Below are 7627 nucleotides of genomic sequence, written 5' to 3' on the forward strand. Positions count from 1 at the left end.
CGGGGAGGCTGTCCCCGGGTGGAGTGGGGCTGTCCCAGCAAGGTGTAAGGGTGTAAACAGAGGCTTGGCCCGTGCGGAGGAGCCATCAGCCGCACCCAGGCCCTGGGAGCCAGCCTGGCCTCCGCGCCCCACACTCGCCTTCTTCAGTGACTCTCCCCGGAGTAACTGATGCTTTCTGCTTTCCGCCTCAGCCAATTGCCCGTAAAGCTAGAGATTTCTTTTCTTTTTCTTCTTCTTTTTTTTTTTTTTAATGGTGGTGTTGTGAAGTTGAGTCACCCAGGGTGTGGGATCCTCTGAAACAAAAGGGGCATTTCAAGTGAAAGTAAACTACCTTCGTGGACGAATGGTTTAATTACATGCCATCTTCATTTAGAGAGATTTGCACACTCACTGAGGCCAGCGGGACAGTTCGTTCTGCTGGGCACCTGGAGGTTACTTTTTAACTGGGCTAGGTCAATTTATTTCCCATTATGAACAGGTGACTGGTATTTTTTCTTTTTACTCAAATATGTTTTCTTGTTGTTGGTGGTGGTGGTTTCTGGTTTTTCGACGTAGGGTCTCGCTCTAGCCCAGGTTGACCTGGAATTCACTATGTAGTATCAGGGTGGTCTCGAACTCACGGGGATCCTCCTACCTCTGCCTCCTGAGTAACTGGGATTAAAGGCGTGCGCCACCACGCCCGGCTTCAACTATGTTTAGTTCTCATTCTCAGTAGGGAAAACTAACCTTCCACCCTTTCCCCTGGAAAGAGTTGTGAACATCTAGTGCCTGAGCATAGTTTTCCAGAATGTTCCAGAGGCTAGATCCTTAGTATGTCCGACCGTTTTATTTGAAAAGAGGCTTCTGGGGTCCTTCAGGCTGCACGTTGTTCCATTCAGATACTTGAACTGTCACATCTCTGATGTTTTCTACTGATGGTTCCCAGCATTGAATCTTAGTTTCATAGACAATGGCTTTCTTTCTTAGTGGTCCATAAAATAAGGAAGTTTGAGAAATGCTGAGTTAAACAAGTTAAGCCCAGTTACTTGCAGTAAGTAAGACGGCTTCATCTCAAGACCTGTGGTCTTCCACGTGGTGAGGGGCCCGCAGGCCTCCCAGCAGAAGGTACAACGTGTACTTTTCTCTGTGTAGGTAGTGAGAATTGTTGCTTAGAGTTGGTCCTGGTTCAGGAGCCGCTGCTGGAGGGCTTGTGCAAGACTGGAACACGGAGAAGGGAGATGTTTATGTTACAAAATGGTCTCGCTGGGAATTATGAAGTGATAAATTTAGTGTCATTACCGAAAGGGGAAGAAGCTGGGCATGATGGTGCACGCCTTTAATCCCAGGACTCAGGAAGATTGCTGCGAGTTCAAGACCAGCCTGGGGCTACAGAGGGAGTTCCAGGTCAGCCTGGGCTAGCCTAAGACCCTGCCTGGAAAGAACAAAACAAAATACCAACCAAAACAACGACGAAAAGAGTGGAAGGAAGGAGGGAGGCAGGGACGTTCACTCTCAGCTGAAGTCAGGAAGTCAGGGAGATGAGTCCAGAGAACGTTTCCATTAAAAGCTTCCCTCCCCTTCCCTTCCCTTCCCTTCCCTTCCCTTCCCTTCCCTTCCCTTCCCTTCCCTTCCCTTCCCTTCCCTTCCCTTCCCTTCCCTTCCCTTCCCTTCCCTCCCCTCCCCTCCCCTCCCCTCCCCTCCCCTCCCCTCCCCTCCCCTCCCCTCCCCTCCCCTCCCCTCCCCTCCCCTCCCCTCCCCTCCCCTCCCCTCCCCTCCCCTCCCCTCCCCTCCCCTCCCCTCCCCTCCCCTCCCCTCCCCTCCCCTCCCCTCCCCTCCCCTCCCCTCCCCTCCCCTCCCCTCCCCTCCCCTCCCCTCCCCTCCCCTCCCCTCCCCTCCCCTCCCCTCCCCTCCCCTCCCCTCCCCTCCCCTCCCCTCCCCTCCCCTCCCCTCCCCTCCCCTCCCCTCCCCTCCCCTCCCCTCCCCTCCCCTCCCCTCCCCTCCCCTCCCCTCCCCTTTCCTTTCCTTTCCTTTCCAAGCAGAGAGAAAGAGAGCTGGGCATGCCAGGGCCTCCTGCCACTGCAAACGAGCCTCACATGCATGTGCCTCTTTGTGCATCTCGTTTGGTTATACCTGGACACTGGCGAATTAAGCCCAAACTGCCAGGCTTTGCAAACAAGTGCCTTTAATTGCTGAGCTATTTCTCCAGCCTGAGGAATGTTTAATTTAGAATAGACTGTTTAGTTGGGCTGAGAGTGTAGCCCAAAGGATTGTGAAAGAAAAAAAAATAAATGAGTGAGTGCATAAAAGTGACAGAGAGGTAAAGAGAGAGGAACTAGCCCAGGCTGTATGCCCAGCTACTCAGGAGGCTGAGGCAGGATTGTTCAAGGCCAGCCTGTCTACAGAATGAGTTCAAGGCCAGCCTTGACAACTTAGTGAGACCCTGCACCAAAATAAAAGAAGATGGCTAAGGTGTTGCTCAGTGGTACTGTTGTTGGAATATTTTCCATACAAATAATATTTTTTGTTTCACTATGAAATATAAAGTGCATATTTGCCTTCATCAACTCATTTCATGGTGACATAATACTGTGATGTGGGTGGAACAGTCGTTCTGAACTGCTGACAACAGGGCCACCACTCACTTCTGTAACAAGCGCGCAGTGAGGGCCTGTCAGGCTCCAGCTGTGACTCTGGGCTTCTGTGAGAAAGATGAGTATGAGAAAACGTCTGTAAAGTCCATATCACTAGGAAAGATGATATGTAACACAGATAATTGTAATACAAGGTGATGTTGAGATTTACAAAGATTAATGATTCAAGCTGGACATGGTGGCGCACGCCTTTAATCCCAGCATTTGGAAGGCAGAGGTAGGAGGATCACCATGAGTTTGAGACCACCCTGAGACTACATAGTGAATGCCAGGTCAGCCTGGGTTTGAATGAGACCCTACCTTGAAAAACCAAAATGATTAATGATTCATTCAGGAGAACTAATGTCAGGATTTGATTGGTTTTATTACTGCAAGTACCCTGCTATCTCCTACAACAGACCTGCTTTCATCTTTGCAAATATCACCATGTATGTACAGAGTAATCGGCTCTTGGCATCCTTCCCATGGTATACGAAAGGGCTTGGTTCCAGACGTCCTCTTAAATGCCATAATCCATAAATTCTTAAGTGGACGTAGAAATGGTTCATATAGAACCCAAGTATACCTTTCCATACACTTCCGATGAAATGGAGGTGACTTGTCACACCTGATCCAATATAAATGCTGTGTAAGTAATGGTTACAGTATATTGTTTAGGGAATAATGTCAAGAAAACGTATACATGTTTAGTACAGGTGAATTATTCATATCTTGCTTTACATGGGTACTAGGGAATCAAACCTGGGTCTTCAGGCTTTGCAAGTAAGTGCCTTTAACCACTGGGTCATCCCACCAGCCCATAGATGCATTATGTTTTGGATACTTTCAATCTGAAGTTGGTAGAATTTGCTGACATGGAACACAGTGATATGAAAAGCTGATTTTATTTTAAATAAAGTCTTTTTAAATAAATGTATTTTAATTTAATTTTATTTGTTTGAGAGAGCAAAAGAAGGAAAGAGGCAGATACACACACACACACACACACACACACACACACAGAATGGGCACACCAGGGCCTCCAGCCACTGCAAATGAATTTCAGACGCTTGTGCCACCTTGTGCATCTGGCTTATGTGGATCCTGAATTGAACCAAGGTCCTTTGGCTTTGTAGGCAAATGCCTTAACTACTAAGCCATCTCTCCAGCCCCTGATCTTATTTTAAAGGAATGAACCATAACATTAAACAAGTTGGATCTTAAAAGCCAGAAAGAAATTTAGACGTTACATGGGCTAACTTGCTTATTTCACAGGGCTGGACACTGAGACACAGAGAAAGATATGTTTGGGTGGGGGAGATGGCTCAGCAGTCAAGTGCACTCACTGCGTAAGCATTAGGGCCCGAGGTGAGCTGAATTCACCCAAGTTCAAATCTCCAGATCCTACCTAAACAGCTGGGTGTGTCCACAGACACCTGTAACCCCAGTGCCCCAAGGGGAAGCAGGTTCATGTCAGTAGGAGACTCTGGCTCAGATAAGAATGGGTGGAAGAGCCTTGGAACAGGACACATTCTGCTCTGGCACCCAGCATAGATGAGCACCTACCCACCACAGTACATGCATGAGGGCACACAACACATGCAAAAACACATGCGGTAACACATGCGGTAACACATACAATAACATGCATATAGCACATCATGTACACACAAGCAAAAAGACCATGAGTTTGTTCACAGTTACAGTCTAGTTATGTAATGATGGTTAGAATCAAATTTCCCTGCTCCCAGCTCTTGGCCCTACACTGCTGGGCCCTGCAGTCAGAGCCATGAGAAACAGACTCGCGTGGAATCTGTAGAGTGTGGGCACATCTCAATAAAGGTCTGGAGTGACGGTGGAATTTGTGATAAAACGTCCCGTGATTAAACAATTATTTTAAGAAATATTTCTAAGAGGAACTGCAAGAGGATTTCAGTTCTGCGCGTTCCTTATAAACAGCCACTGACTTAAAAGTTGAAGATGATGCCAGGCCTGGTGGTGAAGCCTTTAATCCTAGTGCTCTGGAGGCAGAGGTGGAAGGAGAGCGGTCAGTTCAAGGTCAGCCTGGGCTAGAATGAGACACTACCCACCCCCACCCCCCGTGCCAACCCAACAAAACAAAACAAAATAATAAGATAGGATTTTTGTTTGTTTGTTTTTTTGAGATAAGGTCTTGTTCTATAGCCCAGGCTGGCCTAGAATTCACTATGTAGTCTCAGGGTGGCCTCAAACTCATGACGATCCTCCTACCTCTGCTTCTTGAGTGCTGGGATTAAAGACATGGGCCATAATGCCCAGCTAAAATAGGAATTATTGTTACATGTTTAAGTATTAGTAAATTTGTGATTACATTATTTTAAAGAATGGTTCTTGGGCTGGAGAGATGGCTTTATAGTCAAGGTACTTGTCTTCAAAGCCAAAGGACCCAGGTTCGATTCCCCAGGACCCACGTAAGCCAGATGCACAAGGTGGTACATGCATCTGGAGTTTGTTTACAGTAGCTGGAGGCCCTGACATGCCCATTCTCTCTATCTCCCTCTTTCTCTCCCTCTCTCAAGTAAATTAAAATAAAATGAAACATATAACTTTAAAGAATAGTTGTCATGTCTTATGTCTTTTTTTGAGGGGGGGGTGTTTCGAAGTAGGGTCTCACTCTAGCCCTGGCTCACCTGGAATTCACTATGGAGTCTCAGGGTGGCCTTGAACTCATGGCAATCCTCCTACCTCTGCCTCCCAAGTGCTGGGATTAAAGGCGTGCGCCACCACACCTGGCTATGTTTTATGTCTTAGTGAAATATTTGCACTGAAAGGCTATGATGGCTGATATTAAAAAGTCTAGTGCTGAGGTAGAAGGATCACTGTGAGTTGGAGGCCAGCCTGGGCTACAGTGACCCTGCCTCAAAAAAAGCAAGCAAGCAAACAAAAACTAGTGTAATTGTTTTTGGTGGGAATAGAAGGAAAATATCAATGAAACACAATGCCATATGTGGACATTGGGTAGGTATTTGAGGATTCATTACAGTATTGGCTTGACTTTGTGTTTTAAAAGTTGTCCTTAAGGGCTGGAGAGATGGCTTAGTGGTTAAGTGCTTGCCTGTGAAGCCTAAGGATCCCGGTTCGAGGCTCGATTCCCCAGGACCCACGTTAGCCAGATGCACAAGGGGGCGCACGCGTCTGGAGTTCATTTGCAGTGGCTGGAGGCTCTGGCATGCCCATTCTCTCTCTCTCTTTCTCTCTGCCTCTTTGTCTGTTGCTCTCAAATAAATAAATAATTTAAAAAAAAAGTTGTCCTTAAGCTGGGTGTGGTGGCATACACCTTTAATCCCAGCACTTGGGAGGCAGAGGTAGGAGGATCGCCATGAGTTCGAGGCCACCCTGAGATGACATAGTGAATTCCAGGTCAGCCTGAGCTAGAGTGAAACCCTACCTCAAAAAAGTTGCCTTTGTGTGTGTGTGTGTGTGTTTATATTTTTATTTATTTGCAAGCAGAGGGAGACAGAAAAAAGAGAGGCAGACAGGAGACAGAAAGAGAGAATGGGCTTCCAGTCAATGCCAACAAACTCCAGATGCATGTGCCACCTTGTGCAGCTGACTTTATGCTGGTACTGGGGAATCAAACCAGGGCTACTAGGCTTTGCAGGCAAGCGCCTTGACTGCAGAGTCACTTCTCTAGCCCCTTTTTTGTATTTTAAAAATGTCTTTTGGGCCCAGCAGTTAAAGGTGTTTGCTTGCAAAGCCTGAAAGCTGGGTTTTATTCCCCAGTACCTACATAAAGCCAGATCCACAAAGTGGTGCATTTATCTGTAGTTTGTTTACAGTAGCAGGAGGTTCTGGCATGCCCATCCTGTCTGTCTGTCTCTCTTAAATAGATAAATAAATTAAAAAAAATTTAAATGTCTTTAAAATATCCCAAAATTAAATGGGCCTATTTCTTTTTGGTCCATGTGAAAAAAATTTTCACCCTCCTCTTGCACAGAAGAGACATGCTGCTGTTAATTTCAGGGAGCTGATATTCTTCCTATGGAATATTAAGTCAAGCCCTAGGCCCCAGCATCACGGGCTCTGTATTATTAAGGGCCTCTTTGTGGTTCAGAAGAGTTAGCTGTGTGTTATTGTTTTTATCCTGCAATTTATAGCACTGATTTAAAGAACCATATCCCTAATTGTATGGGCAATATATTTAAAACACATGTAATAGCTACAGTTCTGGTTCCATTTTGAGTGACTTTGGCTCCCTCCTCCTTTCCCTTCATATAAGGTGTATCTGCATCTGGAAACCATCAAAACAGCACAAAGGCAACACAATGAATGCTGGTAATTTGAAGGTTAGACATCACCGAGGTCATCAGCGAGAACGCCATCATCCAATGACTATTTGATTGGCAATACTGTGGGCTTGTGGAGATCTGCAAACCTGTAACACGGGGAGGGTTTCCAGACACAGCACGTGGATGGAAGTTCCGTGCAAGAGGAGGCCAGCTTTGTATGCTCAGATGTTTAGGGGAAAGCTTAGGAAAATTTATTTTAAGTTATTATTTGAGAGACAGAGAGAGGGAGGAGAAGAAAGAGAGAGAGAGAGAGAGAGAGAGAGAGAGGGACTTCTCATTGCTGTAAAGAAACTCAGGCTTATGCACCACTGTGTCCAGCTGGCAGCCTTTGCAAGCAGCTCCTTTAACTGCGGAGTCACCTCCCCAGCCCGTAATTACTATAAAAAGAAATACTTTTAGAGCTGGAGAGATGGCTTAATGGTTAAGGCACTTGCCTACAAAGCCAAAGAACCCAGGTTTGATTCCTCAGGACCCATGTAAGCCAGATGCACAAGATCATGATCATGCGTCTAGAGTGTGATTGCAGTGGCTGGAGGCCCTGGCATGTTATTCTCTCTCTCTCTCTCTCTCTCTTTCTCTACACACACACACACACACACACACACACATATATAACTAAATAAAAAAGAAAACACCTTTAAAAATATAAATATATTTCTATATATTTGCAAGGACAGAGAGAAAGAAAAT

This window comes from Jaculus jaculus, chromosome 17, assembly GCF_020740685.1.
Source record: "Jaculus jaculus isolate mJacJac1 chromosome 17, mJacJac1.mat.Y.cur, whole genome shotgun sequence".
Classification (NCBI taxonomy): Eukaryota; Metazoa; Chordata; class Mammalia; order Rodentia; family Dipodidae; genus Jaculus; species Jaculus jaculus.